This window comes from Oreochromis aureus, linkage group 14, assembly GCF_013358895.1.
Source record: "Oreochromis aureus strain Israel breed Guangdong linkage group 14, ZZ_aureus, whole genome shotgun sequence".
NCBI lineage: Eukaryota > Metazoa > Chordata > Actinopteri > Cichliformes > Cichlidae > Oreochromis > Oreochromis aureus.
In genome coordinates, this window is record NC_052955.1 from 37,611,444 (window position 1) to 37,634,160 (window position 22,717).

At 38.9% G+C, this 22,717-nt stretch overlaps 1 protein-coding gene across 7 annotated transcripts in view; it reads left to right on the forward strand.

Moving 5' to 3' along the window:
• myo18ab (myosin XVIIIAb) overlaps window positions 1–22,717 on the forward strand; it is a 149,194-nt gene that overhangs the window by 4,818 nt on the left and 121,659 nt on the right. The window lies entirely within an intron of this gene.

A 22,717-nucleotide genomic window follows, 5' to 3' on the forward strand; every position in this document is an offset into this window, starting at 1 on the left:
TATTTTGAAAAGTCTCAACAGGATCTTGAGCTTTATTGTGAAAGGTTTATGTGGAAAATAAACAAGCGGACACGAGGTGGTTTTACCGTCGTTGTTGCTAACGACAACGCATAAAAAAAAAGCGCTTGTCCGTCTGTAGTGTGGTTATATTAAAAATAAGAGAAAGAGAGACTTTAGGAAATTAATATAGCCACTACAGTGACCATCAAAATAATGAAAAAATATTGCCGTAAACAGTTTATTTTGCGACACCACGAAACAAACGATAGCGTAAAATGAAACGATAGACGTTTTTATATCGTCATCCGATATATATCGTTATATCGAACAGCCCTATTTTTGTCCACTCATTTGAGTCTCACTAAAAAGGCTCTAAACTGAATTTCTTACTCCTCAGCCCCCCCTCCCCTTCCTAGCAAAACCGTTTTTGATTTTATTATAATTACCTAACCGTTGCTTAACCCTTTCACACCCAAGTTAGTAATGTGTTTTTTCACAAGAAGAATGTTCTGGACCTTTTTGTTTAGTTTGTTCTTCCTGTTTCTGTGTGAGGTTCCTCTAAACAGGTTAAGTGACCTTCTGATCTTACATTTTCACTCTCTTTTTGACTGCTGTCATCTGGCAAAGGCAGGTGAAAATGCTGACCTTAGTGGTGAGGGTGTAGCTACGTGATTGATGTATTTTTAAGTTTCAGCCTTTACAGAACCCTTCTTCGGCGGCAGCTAGGCACAGACTTTCATTTCTGCAAAGTCAGCTTTTCCTTCGTGTTTACCTGAAGTGCTGATACATTCAGCATAATGTGTATTTACACAGCACTGATTCCATCAGTACAACAACTGACTCGATATCTTACTATTCAATGCCTTTTCGCTGACAGAATTACTGTTTTCATTCGCTAATTCTTTCCTGTCACATTTACCAATTTAAACTGCTGTTAACACTTCACAGATGTTTAACAGTATTTAGGTTGTAACGGTGATTCACTGGGCATAATTGTGTACTTTGTAGTAAGCTCTTAATATGAATCCACCCCCATATGATATTGGCAACTGAACGCAGTGTTAATGAAACTTGTATTCATGATTGCATGTTAAGGTTAGCTGTCATAATGTACAAAATAACTTTTTTAATAAACCGCTGAGTAAAATTGCAATGATTAGATAAGTAAAGGTGGTAACATTTTGCTCATTTTTCCCCCCTTTTGTTTGATTCTGCTTTATATTTTGATCCTTGAACAGCTGTAATATGTACTTTGTAGCTGAAAATCTAACGTTCAGTTTGTGCTATTTGTATAGATACCTGGCTTTAACAGCATCTGAGTTTACTCCAGCAACGCTCAGTGTCCTGATCAGGGCATACTTGGCAGTATCAGAGGACTTTGTTTGGCTTTGGGTCAAGAGTCCTTGTGACACAGTCAGGCTGAAAGAGACTCTGATCCCCTACTCCCACAATGGAATTCGTCTCCTCTGGGATGCAGGGAGTGACTGTGCAGCCCATGCTGACTTTTTCTAAACAGGAGACAGAGGCAGTGGCTAACTGAGGAGGTCTTTCTCTACAGTGGCTGTTTGTTAGGAAAATGCTGCTCTGAGTACAACTGGATAAGGACTTACTTGTCTCATGTGGGGAACTTCTAAAGTTTTCATGAAGCAAACAGGAAGTGTACACCGGAGGGAACTTTGTTTTACGTGTATAGACAGTGTTTGACTAGTACACAAACATTCTGCACACCACAGAATGATCCCTTTAGTTGATTTTGTATGTATGTTAAACAGCAGGCCTGTCTGTCTCTCTTTGTTCACTTTAATTGATATCACCAACTTGGCAAAGATATCACCAACAAGATATCACCAACAAAGGCAAGCTGACAAAGGGCCCATCATTCAATCTTGATAAAGTGTTGCCAAGTCGCACTCCCAACTCCAACAGCAGCTGCTGGCTTTTCTGCATATTTTAAACATATTTTTAAAGCTAAGGTGTGTTGGTGCAATGATTTTCAACACAAGTATGAACACATTAAGACTTGATCAAGATTTGGAAGCAGGCAGACAGGATGCCCTATTGTTTTAGTTGTGACCAGCAGAGACAGGATATTCTTAAAGAAGCACTGAGATATCTTTGGAAACGAAACAACACGTAGTACAATCATAGCCGTATGTTAAAACTAAGGCCAGACACAGTAGCTGGGACAGCTGATGTCAAAGCTTCTGTCAGTTGTTTTCAAAATGAACTTTTCTGCTGGTTATTTTGAGCAATCACTGATATTAGCATCAAAGTAATTTAAGTGGTGTCTTCACTCTTATGTATTAACATTGCACTGGGAAAACCGGTCCACAGAGAGAAACACTGACCAGCCTGGCTGACCCTTTGAAGGGCTGCTCTAATGGTTTCCAGTTGCTGCCATAATGGAAAGCCCCTAACATGACACAAAGTAAGCCTCTTATCCAATTATACTCTGAGCAGCATTTTCCTGCTCAGAGACAGAAGCTATGGCTTATAGCTTCTGTCTCTTACCATGTTGTGTCCTGATGACTCTATCACACAAGCATACAAAACATGAAAACAGTGGCAGCCGTGCCGCAGAGCTGGTAACAGCTGAGAAATGTTTAGGACACTTATAGTGTCTTGACCTGCCAGTCAACTGGGCAAGGATATCCTGCCTTATCATCCTTTTTGATCTAACGGGGACTATCAAATTGTTATATTGATTGATTGTTATTGTCATGTTATATTCAGTAAGACTTGAAACAAGTGACTGAGACAGTTCCCGTTCTACTAAACAAGGGGATGTCTTTTTGTCTGTTTACTTGGCACTGTTTTTCCCCCTTTCATTCAGCTTCTCTCCAGAGCATACCTCCACCTCTGCAGGGTCTCTTCCACCTGCAATCTTATAGCAATGTGGCCAAGGATCCTATGACCTAATTAGCGTTAGATACAAACACTACAACAAAGGTGGACATGGAGGTGTCAGACTCACGGGCCACGGTGTTGTTGTGTTTTTTTTTGTGACCTTTTCTATCGTTGCTGGGTTTCAAAAATGGTGGTTTTAATTTTTGTGAACGAGATGCCTCATCAAATAATGCCACTGACCACTTAACTGGTGGCATGCAGACTGATATCATCACATTTTAGTAGCTGTTAGGATCACTTTAGAACCACCGCCGAGCAGGTACTGTTTTAGTACCAGGTACTAGTGCTGGGCGATATGACGATATATATCGTGTGGACGATAGAAAAGTGTCTATCGTGCCATTTGTCTTCTATTGTTTCTATCGTTTCTAACCCTAATTTTATGAATTATTACATAAAATATATCATTAACCTTTTACAACCGGTCAGAGCAGGCACACTCCGTTTTACCTAACTATTTTTTAATCCCTGTAGAACTGGAACCACAAGGTAGCGCAATAATTTTTTTTGCATATGAAACCATAGGAGTTGTACTTACATCTTATTCCATTAGCTTGCTCTAGGTCACGGTTTCCTTCCACATATAGCTTTGCAAAAATTGCATAAAAAGCACTTCCAGCAACAAAAACATAATATTCCAGAAACACGCTTTGCCGATCCGATCAGCTGTTCATAACACTTCCTACGTTGGAATGTAACTCAGCGCGAACTATCGCATGTCCGCCATTACGTGTCCGAAACCGGAAGTGACGTCATTTTCGCGGAAAATTTAGTTTTTTACCTTCAAAGTCTATGTTGGTGTTTTTAAAAGTCATGTTTGACTTTATGCTTTTCTGTATCGTTTCTGGGATGCTTAGAAGTCAAATTACACTGTTGGAAATAGTTTATTTTGATGCACATGCTGTCTTTTTGCAAATTTGCATTGTAATATTTATTTTCATTTTTCCTGTAGTATATAAAGATTAGTGTATCTCAAACATAAAACTATGAAGACACTCAAAATAAATTTCTCGTGGTTGGAAACTATTTTGTGCAACTTTTTTGTATTTACAGTTTTGAGGGATAAGCCTCTTAAATTTCTCTAACTAGAAATATATGTAAAAAACAAAACAAAAACGATTTTCAATTTTTTTGTAGTTTATTGCACTTTTTCCAATTTATGTAGTTACTATGGACTTAATGCATACATATTTTTAAAAATTTGGGCTATAATGGTTGTATTGATGTATAGCAACTTGAAATGCTCCCACAAATGACACTACAGCATGTAAAATGTAAAGATAAGCTGTGGCGAACTCGGTTCTATGGTAGGTCTTAAAGGGTTAAATAGCCTGTGGCAAATATATTAGTGTTGTCTTCTCACTATACATTCTCTTAACTTTATGCAAGAGAAAATAAAGTATAAAAAAATGATATTTTTCGCAAAGAAACTCCGTCTTGTGGTTTTGCAACATGGTGCTGCTTTACATGCACCCAGATTTGCGGCATGCTTTACGGTAACTCAAAACAAAGACTGCACCCTCTCCACTCGCTGTTTACAGACTGCATACTTTCCAGATGACCACAGGTCAGGTGGTATATCGTGATATATATCGTTATCTTGATATAAAATAATTCATATCGTGATAAATATTTTTTCCATATCGCCCAGCACTACCAGGTACTATGACCTAATGGAAAACCTTTAAAACCGTGGCGAACCGTGACAAGTCGATCCAAGTAGGTACTAATGGAAAAGGGACTTATCTGTCACTCCTAAGGCACACTTGACCATTGTCTCGATGTCCACATACATGTCCTGCATCACCCTCACATACTTCTGTGCCACTTCTAGTTTCCTGATACCTGGTACCAAAGTTCTTCTCTTGGCTTAGTCACCCTGACCTGCTGTCGATCAAGCTAAAAAAAGCTTAATTTCTTCTTTGTCAGTGTCTATCCTTTCATACAACTCAGTATAACCCTTTCCTTTTCCCTTGTTCACCTTTTTTGAACAACGTGCCTCATTCATAATGCATGACACAAAGCCCCACATTTTTTAGTCGCAATTTAATAGTGTTTTTTTTAAAAATGTTATTATATGATATCTTGATAATATACAAACATCTTTTACATTAACATGTCTTCATATCATATTTAACAGAGGTCCCGCACACTTTAGCGGGATGATTCGTTATGGAAGAATGTGTTTAAGGCATTATTATAATACATTAGTTTGCAATGAAATGTAACTGAACTACAAAGAGACGCTTCTTTTTGGTGACTTGTTGTCTAATACCGGAGCCTCAGTTTTTCGATGATAAAATTAGCACATCCTCTCAGTCAGCTGAAGAAAAGTGAATGGTGGCCAATGACACTGTTAAGACACAATGACATCTGTGGTGTTCTATTATAAAAACTCATGAAAACAGTGATATGTCAAGTTTTTGTTTTGGATGAGTTCCTTAGTTCCATGTTGTACTCCTCATTTTTCCATCTCAAATCCATATTTATATATTCTCCATATAAAAAGTGTTCAAGTAGTGTTATTATTGATGTAAGCATATATTAAGTAGAAAGAATGCCTGAACTTGTCATAGGATTGTTATTGCCTGGAAGCTTGCATCTTTAGTATTTGGCATACTTTTGTATAATTATCTCATATATATATACAGCCACACCCTGTTAATTAGGATAACATGCAGCATGGAAATGTTTAAGTAAACCTGCCAACTAGTAAATATTATTCACATAAGACTTTAACAGTAGGAATAAATACTGAAGATGTCTGAAAGGAGAGGGCTGGGTGGAGCGTGAGAGAGACTGGAGACTAAAGTAGTAAGAAGCCGTCTTTTCTTGTCTTAACAGGCTGCCTAAAAGCAACGGAAAGCACGTCTTCCCTTTAGGTCTCACTTTGGTATTTGTGGAATCTGTTTTCGAACAAATAGGCCACTTCCTGACCCTATCCTCCCGAGAATCTCTTGTGGAGGAAGAGGAATGAGTTTTTGAGGATCAGGGTTGATGGAGGAGGGAAGGAACTTGATGGGTGCATATGGCTTAGAAAACATTTTGGAAAACAGTTTACTATACAGAAAACCATACAGTAAACTGTTTTCTACGATGTTTCTACATGCTGTATTTAAAAAAACTTTTTTCGTACGTTGTTATTCAGCATGATCTAAACGTCTGGAATCCAGTATAATGGACTCGGGATCATTGACTAAGACCATGTTAAAGCCGACAGTAGTTCTGTACAAGCACAGTGTCCTAATTGATTTCTGCATTTTTATAGTATCATTTAGACTGTTGTAGTTTTTGCCAACACAGTATGACATCTTCTGGCATTAGTTATTCAGATTAACTAATTAAATACCTACATTACTGTGCAAAAGTTTTAGGCAGGTGAGGAAAAAATGCTGTAAACAAAGAATGCTTTCAAAGATGGAAGTGTTAATCATTTGTTTTCATCAATAAACAAAATGGAGTGAATGAACAAAAGAGAAATCTAAATCAAATCAATATTTGGTGTGACCACCTTTGCCTTCAAAACAGAATCAATTCTTCTAGATATACTTGTACACAGTTTTTGAAGAACTCGACTGGTAGGTTGTTCCAAACATCTTGGAGAACTAAGCCCAGATCTTCTGTGTATGCCGGCTTCCTCACATCCTTCTATCTCTTCATGTAATAGTAATAATAATAATAATAATAATAATAAACTTTATTTATAAAGCACACTTAAAGCCAAAGGTATACCAAGGTGCTTAACAAGTAACATAGAGAATAAAAGGAAGATAATAGAAATAGAAACAGGACCAAAGCAAGTACTAGGTATGCAAGCAGATAACTGTCACTGATACATAGGAGAAGCAGCAGATACAGAACAAACAAGGAATTAAAATGAGCATAAAAGTGCATAATGTAGAATCATAAGTGAAATGTTAACTAGAAGGAAAGGCAAGATTGAATAAGTGGGTCTTTAGTCGTTATTTAAATAGTGCAATGGAATCAGAGGCGCGGATAGCGAGAGGGAGGTTATTCCACAATACCGGGGCAGCCAGAGCAAACACACGGTCACCCCAAGACTTCAGCCGAGATCTAGGTTGCATCAGAAGTAGTTGAGTAGCAGATCTAAGTGTTCTATCAGGAGTATGTGGCCTGTAGTCCCAGACAGACTAGATGATGTTGAGATCAGGGCTCTGTGGGGGCCATACCATCACTTCCAGTACTTCTTGTTGTTATTTTCACTGAAGATAGTTCTTAATGACTTTGGCTGTGTGTTTTGGGTTGTTATCCTGCTGCAGAATACATGTGGGGGCAATTAATAATCATTTACATTTTGTGAAAGCATTCTTTGCGTATAGCATTTTTTCCACATCTGCCTAAAACTTTTGCACAGTACTGTACATGCATATATACATAAATAAATAAAAAAATACTGCAGGAGAAAGAAATTCAGTAGTTGCTCTTGAAGAAAAAAAGCTAATAACACCAAAGGAAATAAAACGCTCTTTGTGTACTTCTAGGCATAGCAAAAAATGAAGCTGTATCAAAAGCTTTAGCCATGTACATCACATCAAGTCATGGCTAACAAGCAGTGGACAGTGTTTTCAGATACAGCTACTGTGGCATTAACCAGCCATAAAACCACTGACAGGTGCTGCTACAAGATAATTAATATCTTGTCTAGACATCATATCTAACTGTGAAAAACGAGGCCGTGTGTAAGTGCAATCAGAAATTAGGATTGTGTATAACCAGGAGACTGATATGAATGAATCCAACTACACATAAATGCACGGGCATTTCTCTTTCAAAAGAGCTAATGCACATAAATGTACTCAGTGAGTTAATAACATCCCCCATTCTGTATAGCAAATATGTTTATTTAACCACATACAAAGAAAACTTCTTTTCCAGAGACACTTGCCTAAAGTTTTCTTTGTATATTTGAAAGTCAGTCTTTCATGTGTATCTTATGTATCTTATTTGTTTACTATGTTTGCATTGTAAATAAGCAGTCCTAGTTTTGGGACCAGCATCTTGCAACTCAAATAAATAGGTGTTTTAACGTTTTGATTCCCCAGTACTTTGTGAGTGTGTGAGAACTCGGAGAGCTGTTGGGTCAGGACTGATGAGGACTGACAAGCCAGTAGACTGGAATGCCATAGGACAAGTTTTAAGTTTTGTGATAAGTGATGGTAGGAGCACACATTTAATGGCGGTGCATAACTTTACATCGGTGTGAAAACAGCGTGCCAATTTAGAATGTAATTTGAGGTAGACAGAACAATGGGGTGTTATTTTTAGACAGAAAGCTGTCCACCTGTCCTTACTTAACATTATTGGTAATTACCAAAATATTTTTTATGTTTCTGTAATGGTTAATCCAGCACTATGTGCACATGCTCCTCAATCGGAATAACTCTAAAATGTAACTGTTGTTGTTATCCATAATTTTTATAATGTACTGCTTTCTAAAAAAAAAAGCAGAAAAATGGAAAAGCACATTATCATTTTTTTAATAATGATGCCAAATTGCGTTTACTTGCATTCCTCAACAGAAAAATTCATTTTATTGGTTGAATATGATGTTTGAGTAGTTTCTTCATTAATACATTTTATAAATTAGTATTTGATTAATTCTGACATTTGTTCTTGAAAAGGACTATATAAATATGTCTGTATAGGTTTTCAGTCATCCAGGTCATGGTAGTTTAAGGAACTTGGACTATATAAATAATTTTTTCTCTATTTACTTACTTTTGACTGCACAGAGTCAAGTCTAGTGTGCTGGCTCAAATTTAAGTATAAAATGTGACTTCAGTTTGAAATTCCGCATTCCTGTTCAAAGTGGTGAAAAAGGGAAGAGTCTGCATTAAAGCACTTTGTGATGTTGGAGGGTTCTCACAGTTTGATCAAGTATGCTTTGGAGTGGATTGCCAAGACTGATACTTGTGGTAAGGAAGAGGCAGAAAGCTGACTGAAGCAGATATGTGGCACCTCAGGATTTTAAGTACTAGAGCCAGAGCTCCGACTCAGATAAATACTTCTAGATCAGGTAAATCGACTGCTTCTTTAATACCACTTTTCTACTTGACCCTACTTAGCTTCTGAGATCACACAAGTTCATGGTCAGAGTGCTATGGCCATAATCAGGGTCTGAGAACGTCTGAAGAATGAATAAGCACGTGACTGAACGAACAAGGCTTAAATGAAAAAATGGCTTATAAGAAGTCATTATTAAGCTCTGTTTGTACCTAGAAATGCCTGAGGTTTGCTAGGGAGCACAAAAACATGACTGTTGACTACTGGAAGAAGGTACTCTGAATAGATGAGTCCATGTTTAAAGTGTGTTTCAGCATCATCCTGTTTATGTCTACAGAAAAGCTGGCAAACATTTTGATGCTATAAGCAGTTCACCCAGAGTGAAATCTCATGATCACCCTCACACCACAAGCCAAGATCTTGCATGAAGCTTCAGAATGAGGGAAATTGGAAGAAAAAAATATCAGTGAAAACAGAATTCAATGATTTGTAAGTCATCGAAAGCCTATATTTAATTTAAAGTACTAAAAACACAAGATATTAAATGATAAATAAACTATGCCAGCAATGTATTTGAAAAATTCTGGGAGACTGGCATGCTTTTGGCTGTGCTTGTCTCACTAATAACAAATGTTTAATTTTTGTAGAAATAAACAAGGGCTTAAATACTTACTTTGCTTTCCCTGAGTAAGCCTTAATATGGACTACAGCAACGACAAAAAGTATATGGCCTCAGCCTATAGAAAGGCCTCGGTCAGAAGGTGAAGTTGAACTTCTTGCTGTGAAGCAACGGTACACACCACCGCACCACCATGTTGCCAAATTCTCTGTTTATAACATATTATTTTAAATATCCCTTGTATAAAGGATCAATAATAAAAGTATTTATTCTGCAGGATGTGAATCCTCGTCATTGAAATATTGACCACTGGCCTGTAGGTGTAAATAGACAGTGGAGTCCTGGCCTGACAAGTTAGCTCTTTTGTGTTGTGCCATCCGCTTAGTCAGAGATTTTCCGGTTTCCCCGATGTATAAATCATGCCATTCCTCCTGGCACTTAACAGCATACACTATATTACTCTGTTTGTGCCAGGGGACCAGATCCTTGGGGTGGACCATGTTTTGGGTTTGAAAGCTACAGAGACGTCGTTTTTGGAGAAAAAGCGCGAGTTAGTGCGGATCGCCTCGTACGTGGGGCTTCATGGCAGTAACGCGTTAACGAGCTAATCACACTAACGCGTCGACGCCGTGCAGCTCCACGCACGGGCAATCTGCGCTAACTTGCTAACAGAGATTTTCTGCGTTAATGTGGTTATGGTGTTAAGGTCATTTTAACAAGATTAATGCTGACAGTACTAATTTTTAGACATAAGTTGTAACTGCCGCCATTTTCTTTGTGAGTGTTTATTACATGGCGTGCTGCGGGGAAAAGCCTGTTCTAACGTTTGAGTCTAAGGTTTATTTTGAGGACCTGACAGCTGTTTATTGCTTCTCATCCGTAAACTCCATACTCTATCGTGTGATTCTTGCATAGGTGGTAGAGGAGTTTTGTCTTGTTTGAGTCTGAGGTGGGGACCGGTTTGCGACATAATTTGCATAGCACAGTTTTGTGGTCTGTGTCAGACTTTTCATAACCAAACTATGTCCATGCTACAGAGGTAGCCCCTCGTTTAGGAATAAGGTCCTCGATTTGTTTTGATTGGTCCTTCTGTTTGGAGCTACCTGGTTCTGCCTGATCTTCACTGGCTATGCTGGTATTCCACCCAGAGCCTGTCTCAACTCCTCTTTGAACTCTGCATAACATTTTTCCTTTTTTAACTTCCATCCATCCATCCATCCATTCGCTTCCGCTTATCCTTTCCAGGGTCGCGGGGGGCGCTGGAGCCTATCCCAGCTGTCATAGGGCGAGAGGTGGGGTACACCCTGGACAGGTCGCCAGTCTGTCGCAGGGCCCCTGGAACACAACCGTCTGATACATTTAAAAACAAAAACAAGCTTGGATATAAAAATATAACTTCTACCATTAAATCTTTGCTTCACTTACTTTCCCTTCTTAATGTACAAAGTTGTCCTTTAGACTACCTTCCGATGCTGTGTAGCAACATTCTCCCCTGCCACCACTTTGCTGTGTCTTTCAGACTGTACGATCTGCAAAGGTGTAGTTCACCTGTGTACACTGTCCTCCACTCTTATAAAGCTATTTTCAGCTAGTCCCTTGTTACAAGGAGTATCCAGATTTGGTAGGTATGAGTTTTTGATATAGCAGTTTTATGCCAGATGGCTTTGCCGACAGATTTTTGTGTCTTTGGCTAGAAACAAGTTAGCAATTTTTTGCTTACCTACTGAATGTGTAAACCACTCTACTATGGAGACACCTACCTCCGCTCTTATGTGTCACCTTATGTTCCTCCTTCTTAACCTCCTAAGTAGAGCAGGGCGATATGACCAAATATATTTATCACGATATACATTTGAAAATTTGCAATAACGATATAACTGACGATATAATTGACACTAGACAAAATACTTTACAACTCCACAACTTTATTAGTGCAAAAAACCCCATCAATGTATTTTCACTTAAACAAGCAGCTGTTTTTTATGTGCATTAAAGTTATATAAAAATGTAACAGTGCAAATTCCTTGCTGACAGTTTAACCAAAAGGCATTTCCAGTGGAAATTGGCTGACATATCCTCAGCATAACCATGTATAATATCCATAAAACTTAAAAAGAGGTTATACACACACAATACGGTAATATTATGTTGAAGCACAGTATGTATCACTCCGCGAGGCTCCTGCCTACGATAGCCGTAATGCTCCGACAATCCATCAAGCGGTGTGGGTTCGTAGCTTAGCAAAGTCGTACTAAAACATTTGACAGATTTTCGAGCGCCGTGTACATAAAATCGTTTCGAGGTCAGTAAACACAACCAGAATTCATACATAAGGCACACGGGATTATAAGGGACACTGTCGATTTTCAGAAAAATCAAAGGATTGATTTTAAGTGTGCCGTATTTTCCAAACAACACGGTAATAACGACGGCCCGCTTGCATGCTCTACCAAAAATAGTGCTTTGTTGTGTGTCTGACGGACGAAAGCTAAACCAGTTCCACACCACTGAAGTTGCAGCATTTTTACAAACCAATTCTGGTTCATCTGTTTCATTTAACGATCCGCTTTCGCTCTTCTCATTCTGCGTCGCCGCCATGTGCGTATGTAAACATAGGCACTGCGCATGCGCGTTTTACCCATATTCTATCGCGATATTTCATTTTCCTATCGTTGCCCAAAATTACACCGGTATTACCGTGAATGGTATGATATGGCCCAGCCCTACTCCTAAGACCCAAACTCTTTCATGGCATGCATTTTTAATTTCTATTTGCTATTTGGGATGTTTGGGATCTGATGAATGTAAAAACAAAGAATTATCTTTTTATCTGATTTTGCTCTACAAGGGCCTGATATCCACATATGAGGACAGTCGTTTTCATTTTCGATAGAGCAGTGGCAGTATAATGTTCTCGTAAGTGGATATCAAGCCCTTGTAGAGCAAAATTTAGTATTGTGGTCTAGACAACCTAAAATGTGATGTCCACATAGAGCTGGGCGATATAAGATTTTTTCATATCACGATATGTTTTTTTCATTTCAGGCGATAACGATATATATCACGATATAAGCCAAATAACTATATTTGTAAGATTTAAATGTGCCGTTGCTCACAAGTAAAATGTGAAATAATTAGCAGCTTGTTTTAATTAAAATATTTATTTCCCATAATAAGTTCAACAGGGTAGATGTACTTAAGGAACATGAGACTTCAGTTTCAGGTAAAGGCAAATATTGCAAACTACACAAAAGGCAGCCGCTAAAGCGTTTAAGTTTCAAAATAGAACAAACAAAACAGACCACTAAATTGTCAATTCCACTTAGAAACAAAATTTTAATTCTAAAAATAAATCTTAGGTCGTTTTACAGAAGAACAGACAAAATTGACTAACTTTTGTCAATATCAAATAAACTGAGAACTAAAAGGAAATTCTCAGGCTACGTCCACACGCATACGGGTATTTTTGAAAGCGGAGATTTTCCGTTTTCGTTTTAAAAAATAATCCCGTCCACACGTAAACGCAGAAATGAAGGAAAACGCTGCTAGGAACATGCCAAAGCAACAGGTGGCGATATATTCCTAACCGTGTAGAAATGTTGGCCAATCAGAAGTCTAGAAGCCTCGGTAGGAAATAGTAAACAAAGATGGGGCATAGAAACAGAACCGAGTCGTATGTGTGGAGGGACAGTAACTATGTGTGTATATGTAAGCATTTAAACACTGCAGAGAGTACAATTAACAGTATTGTAGAAATTCATTTCACCGAAACAATAACGTGGCGCACAGTGTGACGTCAAAAAAGGCGCACACCTTTGACGCTGCGTTTTCTCCGTTTTTCTTGTCCACACGTAAATGCAAAAATGGAGTTTTCGAAAATATCCACCCTGGCAGGCGTTTTTAGAAATCTCCGTTTTCAGTGACTGAAAACGCCGTTCGCGTGTGGATTTAAAGGTGCAAACGCATAGAAAAATCTGCGTTTTCAAAAATACCGAATGCGTGTGGACGTAGCATCAATCTCTCCTTGTTGTATAGCTTAGCTTTTCAAACAGTTTTAACAGTGACTTTAGTCTGACAAAAGCGAATGACGAATTAGCGCTTTCAGTCAGAGATTGAGCATGCACCGCTTTATTGTATATCCAGACTTGCTTTCGCACAATTTACAGTCGCGGCTTACTCTGTTTTTGTCAGACTTGAAATAGCGAAATACCTTCACACTACGGAACTTCTGTGGCCCTTCCGTTTGACACTCTCTCCAGCATTGGAACCATCATCTGTTTTTTCTTCGGTAACCTTCGCTTACGGTCTCGGTTGATTTTTCTCTAGTCAGCAAACTCATTTCCTTCATTACCCGGGCGGCCCGGCTGCAAAAACAAATACACATGTGCGCCTTGGCGCTTGTGCTGTACGTAACAAGTCATGTGACGTGACGCTGCGGCTGTGATTGGTTCGGCTCTGCGCTACTTAATTTTGATTGGCTGTTCTTTTTTTTTTTTTTTTTTTTTTTAAGAGGACAAGAGAGATGAGGTCTATCGCAATAGTTTAATTTTTCTATCGAGAAAAAGTTATTTCGCAATACATATCGTTATCGTTTTATCGCCCAGCTCTATGTCCACAGGAGGTTAAAGTATATTTTCACCATAGTGAATTCCATCCATGCTATTGGTTAGTCTTAACCCCTATAGTCCATTCACTCTGATGGGCTGCTGTTTCATTTTTAATTCCTCATGGCTCTCTGCTCCTCTGTCCTGTCAATGAGTGGAGCACAGGAACCGGATCTATTCCCTGGATGAAAAAAGTCCAAACATACTTGCTGTGGAGATATTGTTAATGCTAATAATGTTGTGCTAAAATGAATACCACATATCTGAGGAAGCCAGTTACCTAGATCTCAGCAGGTGAGAAATGTGTGTAAGAGTTTAAGAAAAGTGGCGGATTAGCACACCACCAGAGTCCATGTCTTGGTTTGATACCACAGTTTATTTTGGTCTGTCTCTGTTAGTTTTGCTGCTGCTGCCTGAAAACCACACCGTCAGCACTCTCGTTTTTCTACACACTAAGCACAGTGACACAGCAGCATGGTCAAAACACGCTGTCTCCGTTGAAACACTTGGATGTTTCCCTGTCAACGCTATTATTATTCACTAAAACTAAAATAAAAATAAAATCTAAACAAAAACTAGACTTTAAAAAGAAATTAAAACTAAAATGATTTTGTAGACTTGGAAACAAGCTGAAGTAAAACACAAATATATAGGAAATATCCCCAGTCTTAGTGTGTATCACCACTACGTTGATGAGGATCTATGCCCTCTATATAATAATACTTAATTAAAAGTAACACTCTAACTGAATGTGTTCTTTTTATTTAAGGAATCCCTTTGGGACATAGGGAGTTGCACTTTCCTCTGCAGTAATTACAGACCCGTTGTCATTCTGCAGATATCACAAATACTGGGATAAAACAGAATCACTGAGTGATTTTTTTTTTTTCCTGTTACCCTACGGCACAGGTGTCGAACTCCAGGCCTCGAGGGCCGATGTCCTGCAGGTTTTAGATGTGTCCTTGATCCAACACAGCTGAATAAATGGCTAAATATCCTCCTCAACATGTCTTGAAGTTTTCCAGAAGCCTGGTAATGAACTAATCATTTGATTCAGGTGAGTTTAAACAGGGTGAGATCTAAAACCTGCAGGACACCGGCCCTCGAGGACTGGAGTTCGACACCCCTGCCCTACGGTATTGCTGAGAGACACCTTAATGAGCAGTGTAATGAGTTGTGGTGGGGCGTGGCCTGCGGTGCCGTGCAGAGAAGGTGCACACACCTGCACGGCATCTGCAATCATGCCCCGCCAACTTAAGTATTACACTGGGTCCTGTGGTTGGGGTTGTTGTTGGTATGTTGAGCTGGCAGCGGGAGAGCTCCAGCTCTGTGTGTGTTGTAACGGCAACCGTGTGTGTAAATAATGGATGCAAAGCATGTTCATGCTATCGGGTCTGCCGTGTCCTTCACATGAGACTTTTCCATTTTATTTTGTGCAGCAAGTGGCAGGTCAAGCCAACCAAAGTATATATCATTGTGATGATTAACTCTGATGACTCATTTAGATATTTTGTTCTTGACAGCAGAAACTTCCTGTATGAAAACCCCCCAAAACAAAAAATGCAAGAATAGGAATTCATTGCAACAAATGTAAGCATGCTCCTTGTTTTTTGGGTCGTATACTGTCTTGTGATATTTGAGTTATAGAACTCACCAAGCCACTAGTGCCACACAGATTGCAATGAATTGCATCCCATTCTGTGTGGCAGGGGTGTTTCAAACATACACAAGTGATTTCATGGTGTGGCTACTAAGTTGTTGTTTAGTACAAGATGTGGTCAGAGTGAATCAGTCACATTAATCACTTTCATTTACCAATAGCACATGCTCTGGCTCATATTTGTTTTAAACTCAAGTGGATTCAGATGGAGCTCCAGTTCTTCACCTAGTGCAAGGTTAAATTATGGTCTTGGGGCCCGGTTTAAAAAAACCAAACAAAAAACTTTTTAATACGCTGAGTTAACTTGTATTTTTTATCTGACCGTCCAGCCTGTGAAGCTCCTTGTAACTGAAAGGAAAGGTACTATAGAAATTAAAAAAGAAAAGTGTATTATAAATATATGCACACTTAAAAAGACCACACTTGTGCCGCTCAATGAAACTCAACTACGGTATTCAGTCATATGTTATGGTGTGTGTGTGTGTGTTCACCTAACTAACGGCTTGCATATAGCACTTTAGTAATTTACAGATATGGTAATTACTTTTAACTATGCAAAATACTACTGAAATATAACATACTGAGTTTGAAGCTTTAAGGTATATAAAATCTATTCCACCTCTCTTTTTTCTGAAAGAGTCAGTCACCTTTGAAATGCATCTAGGAAACCTTACAGGTGGTGATTATGTAATTTTTGAAACAATTTTTTTTATTTATTATTGTATCCTGTACTCTACTGTGATTTTTATCCCTGACATAAGTTGTGTTTTGTGGGGGTTTTTTTGGGGGGGGTCAGCCCAAGTCAGTGTTACCCTGATTATATAGTCAAGACCTTTTTTCAGACTTGACAAAACTACAGATTACCGAAACACACAACTCCCTTGTAAATTCATAAATTAATGAATTGTAGTCATGCTCATCTCTTAGTAAATTTGAGTGATATCAGGAGTCATTTACAGATCAAAAGTAATGTACCCAATTTTTCTCAAATAAAGTCAATTATTCTGGGTTTATTTGACACACACGTAAAAACCAAAATGGATTCCGGTAGGAAAACAATCCTACCCAGCTGTGTATGGAATGTCTGCAAGTACTTAGTAAAAACCTTGTGAAGACGTAATCTTTGTTGTTTTGTTGTTTTTCACTTACCTTTGTGTTAGTGTCACAGCTTTGCCAATCTATCACTGAAGTGGGTAGAAAAGTTGATGACCATTTCTAGACTAACACAGCCGGCTGAGGAAAAAAAATAATAATTAAGGCCTGAAGTTGACATAAACAAAGAACCCTTTTGCTCTTTGAACACACTTTCAACAACCTAAATCCATTATGGATTGTGATGTGTTCAGAAGCTGCAACCTGATTTCTTCTGACATCATCATGTCATCAATACATTCCATTGAACCACACATGCTTTTAGCTTTCATGATGCTGACGGTTTTAGTCAATGATGCTGTTTGTTTGGATTTGGCAGCAGTCACTGGCCTGTACTTGCTGCCCCTAACATCTCTTGCACTTTGAATCAGATGTGAAATACAGGAGCTGATTGTTAGTGTGTAAGGTGCATCATCTGCTTTTTTGTTATGCCTATGCATTCCTTAGAAATTCCTCAGTCTTCCTTTCACAAAGTGTAATATTTTGGGAATAAGGAAATATGGGGACCTTTGACTTGTTCAGTTTAGATTCAGGTTTAGGTTAAAGATATTGCTATCAGCATACGTGGTATGAGACATTGAACATTAAAATATGGAGCAGTCATGAGATCGAATGATATAATTAAGAAATTTGCAAACAAGCACAATCATTAAGCACCTTGAGTCAACCGTTGTTGTGATCTGGCGCTATATAAATAACACTGAATTGAATCATGTATCGATTTTTATATTATATCCAATAATAAGATAAATTTATATCTTTATATAATTTAATAATAAAGCTGACAGTTAGGGCAGAGTTAGGGCAAAAATGATAATCACGATTATTTTCACTGAAATTGAGATCTCGATTATTTGACGATATTTATTTAACAATAACAATGTATTGAATAATGGCTTTAAAGATTGTCAAAAAATAATATAAAATAGTGTGCAAATACTGATTACAGTGCAAATGTTTGCAATATAAAAAATAAATGAAAAATGTAAACATCTATGCTTAGTGAACTTCAAAATACTGCACAATATTTGATCCACGTCTGACTCCGCGAACCCATAATGTTTCCACCAATGTTCCCTCAAATATTTCATGTGTCTGAGCGAACACACAAACTCCCTGAGCGTCCCTTGGACCACTGTGAGCGACATCAGACGTGTGCACTGTGGTCACGCCAGCATCTAATCCATCCAAGTTACATGGTTTATTAAAATAATCAAATTACAGCATTTACATTTATGTTAGACTACTTTTAATTAACTGCTTTAGCCCACTTACAATGAAAATGTAAAAAATCCTGTTCATGACCTGTGTAGTATGTTAACACTATTGGAAGTAAAAATAACTTGAACTCCAATTTTGAAAACACAACTTTCTTTCTTTTTTTTCATTTTTTTTTTTCATAAAGCTCTGACTTGTATTATGAGTATGAGTCTGTGGTCTGGGAGAGTCCTATAACTCTCTGTCTGCAAAATACAGTATATAATGACCAATGTTGGGCAATTAATTATATAGTTACTACTTCAAAAAAGTAACTCAGTTTTGGCAAACAAAGTTTTTTGCAGCTATTTTTTTTTTTTAATGCAGCGTTTTTTTAAATAAACATTTCAAACTTTTTACAGAACAATCAGCTGTTCTGCATCAAATCTGATGCCACACAAATTATTTGTGCCACTCCAAAGAAATAATTTCTGTCCACTATGAGATAAAGGAGAACAACAGCCTGATACCTGCAGGCCTGACAACAGGAGATGTATCACTCCTGTAACACCTGTAACATTCAGCAGCCGCCTCATTGTTCTGACACACACAACAAAACTATTGACTACACTACACACTAACTACACAAGATTTGCGCTAAACGTCTCAAATCTCTCACATCTCAGAACACCGCCGTCACTCCTAAAACTTCCCCCCGTTTCTTAATAACTAGTTGCCACGTTGCCATATCATTTTTTGATTGGTCGACCAATAGGAAAGGGTGGGGGGTTTTTAGGGCCCGAGCACAAAAGTGCGAAGGCCCTATTGTATCTGCTCTGTTTCTTATTATTATTATTATTATTATTATTATTATTATTATTATTATTATTTCGGCAAATGAATCGGCCTTTTGAGGGCCTAAACATGCTCGAAAACTCATGAAATTTTGCAGACGCGCGCGTCAGGTCTGGTGAAAATTTACGTATTTTAATGTCCGTGAGACATGTCCAGGGAAAATTGGCTCAGTAGCGCCACCTAGAAAAATGAGAAACGCGAGCCCCGAGATGGGTATGACCTACATGTATAAAACTCGAACACATATCTAACGTTCGGAGACGCACGTAAAAGTCTATTATGGCCATGTCCTAAACCCAACAGGAAGTCCGCCATTTGGAAGTGAAGGTGACATTTTGGCTCTAATTTTGCCATTTCCATGCCTCGAACTTTTGCGAACTCCTCATTGGAATTTCATCGTACAAGCTTCATATTTGGTCAGTGTCAACTACACCCCTGGGCCATGTTAAATTGCGGAGCTTTTGAGTTTTCGGGTTACTGTGAGGCCGTGGCGCCACGGCGAATTTCGATGACTCGCCATGAAAATCTTATTGCCTCTCGTTCTGTCATACATTGTCCGACCTTGACCAAAGTGGACACATATGATAAGGCTCCACCCCTGAACATATTTCAACTGCCATATTTGACACCAGGGACAGCGCCACCTAGTGGGAACAGGAAATGTCATGTTTTACACTTTGGGGTACAGTATTGTAATGGGTGACATCTGCAGCCTCAAATTTCTCCAGGAAAGCCTTAAGGAGTTGGTCTTGGGTTACAGAGAAAACTGTGAGTTTTCGCTGAAGGGTGTGACCCCAGCAGCATGGCGAACATTGAGGTCTCGCCATGAAGAAACAAATTAGTGTAACTCAATGAAATCCAATCTGATCAGTACCAGATTTTACAGGGATGATGTCAGACCCGCCCTGAACAGATTGATATGCCCATTGTCAGGAATACGTAGAGCGCCACCTAGTGGCACCAGGAAATGTCATGTCTTTCATTTTGTTGTACTGATTTTCACAGGTTCATCGTGGCCACCTCAAAAGCGGTGAATATCACCATCAGTCCCTCTTGATGCTTCAGTGAGAAAATTGTGACTATAAACTGAACGGCGCACCCTGGTGGCAACACAGTTCACCATGAAAGATGAAGTGGCTTTTGAGGGGCTTGAAAAGTTTAAAAGTCTTGAAATTTGGCGCACACCTCTAATGTGATGAGGGATTTCTTTTTATATGTTCATTTTCCTTGAACAGCGCAAAATGGCTCCACAGCGCCCCCTACAAAATTTCAAAACAACAGCCCCTGCTCTGTGTTTTATGTATGAGTTTGAAACCTGGCAAGCTTATTGGAGATATCAAGATGTACAAAAAGTCTCTTGGAGCAATATCCCAAATCCAACAGGAAGTCAGCCATTTTAAAATTAATGTGTAAATTTGGCGACATTTTCCCCTCTTTTCAGGCCTCATACTTTGACGAACTCCTCCAAGGGATTTCATTAGATTTACGCGATCTCCTGTGTGTGGAATCTAAAGACCTTTGTGATGTTAAATTGCGAAGCTTTTACGTTCAGGGAAACGGGGTGGTCATGGCGGCACGTGGAGTTTCAATCACTCGCCAAAAGCAGTAACCTGCTGTCGCTCAAAAACACAATGTCCAATCTCTCCCAAAGGTCGCAGGCGTGATGAGACTCGAGCTCGGAAATGTTTGTTATGCCATTTGTCAGTAATGGTTAGAGCGCCACCTAGTGGGACGACTATAATAATGGTTGAATGAGATGAAATTTTAGCTGGTGGTTAAATGCATGAATTCCATCAATGTGACATCAGATCGGAAGCGCTGGTTTTAGGTGTTGGGCTTGGCTCGACGCCGCGCGAAGTGTGAGAGGGCCCTCATATCGCTGCTTGCAGCTTTAATTTGGTTTTGTTTTTGCTCACAGGCTTTCGAGCGTTTTCCTTATAAAACGCCGTTTTTACCGTTTCTTTCCGCAGTAAATATAAACAACGATAGTATTCAGGAAGAAAACCAAACATTGCATATATTTTTATTATAACTCTGTTTTTACGTGGCCTATCAACACAATTTAAAAACTGGTATAAAGTCCACACTTTTTCCGTCAATTGTTCCGTCTGTCCTGCTCACATCTCCAGTGGTTGGACACGTTGTCGTGCGTGGCTTCGCTCCACATCAGCCACGCCCGCTTTGCTAGCTAAAACACCGGTGTCGGCACATAAGGGCGCTGTCATAGCCTGTCAGCGGCGTTGATTGGCTGCGTATATCACGAATGTGAATCGCATTATTGGCTGGACTATGGGATAAGGTGGCATCGTTCTAATCCCATACAGGAGCAGCCAGTCACTTACTGACTAACACTGCAAAACAGAATTGTTAAAGTTTTAATTTCAATTCAGGTTAGATTTTTTTGTGCGCAACGCAGATTTTCTGTCTTGCAGAGACCGTGCCAGCAGTGCGCAATTGCGCACGTCGCGCAGCTTAGAGGAACATTGGTTTCCACACCACTGAAGTCGTTTTTACCTCTCTTTTCAACCAATGGCATTCTTTCTTCAGCAGCCATTATCCTCTCCTCTCAAATAACTTCTGCTTAGCTTTCCGAGCTTCCCTCGGGTCCTCTTAATTGTTGTGACGCGTGTTCGAATCGCAGAGAGGTGCGCTCAATTTGCCACACGGAGCAGCGCGAGAGTAAAGCACGAGGGAGGTGCTAATAATCGGCTCAGTCATTTTTAATGATCGTTGAAAACCCTGATTGTAATCGAGATTAAAATTCGATTAATTGAGCAGCCCTACTGACAGTTTCACTGTAGTTTGTGATTTACACCAGTATGCAGTGTTTTCCTCAAGTTATCTTCAATTAGAGTAGGCTGCTGGTGGATGACACATGAATCAGTATTTCCTTATCAGTATAAAAGTGCTGTGTTTTATTGTCAAGATTATTAGACACTTTGTCATTAGATTCTTTCTCATGATCAAGGGTTGAGGATTAGCTTCTTAATTTTATAATATGAGGAAAGAATCAACACTTTGTAGCTGGGGTGCTGGATCTGGCATGGCAAACACCCAGCTTCTTCTACTGATGGGTGCCAATGATATTCTGGGCAGTTTTAATCATCTTCTGCAGAGCTTTCCGGGCTTAGGTCTTGATCATCCCATTGTGATGTTTTCAGTTAAGAAGCTTTGTGTTGCTCTTCTTTAGAAGTCAACAAGTACTTGAAGTTGATTTGTTTTTGAGCTTTCTTCATTAGGGTTGAGATGAGTGATAACTAGGGCTGGGCCATATCATACCATTCACTTTTACATGGTAAAAGCCTGGGCTATGCTCTCACGCTTTGCTTTTACCTTATCTTTGTCTTTCCACATGTTAATAAATTAAGTATTTATCATTCTAAATATTATATAAATAAGATGTTAGTTAAATATTTTTAGAAAAAAACTATTTAACCGATTTGGGTCAAATTTCAGACTGTTGATTTCATCTCATCTGATTTGATTTCACACAAGCCGCTGTATACAGGACTTTGCTATTCATGATACACAGAGTCACCGTAGAGATGTTACATCAGCGCATTTCTCCCTTCATTCACCACCCTCTTCTTTAGGCTGCATTCTTTCCAAAGGAAGTCTAGCTTGCCATTCCCCTAACCCTCATTCTCTTTCATCTTGGCTAAAGCTATCATAAAGTGTTTGTACCTTATCTACGTCAGT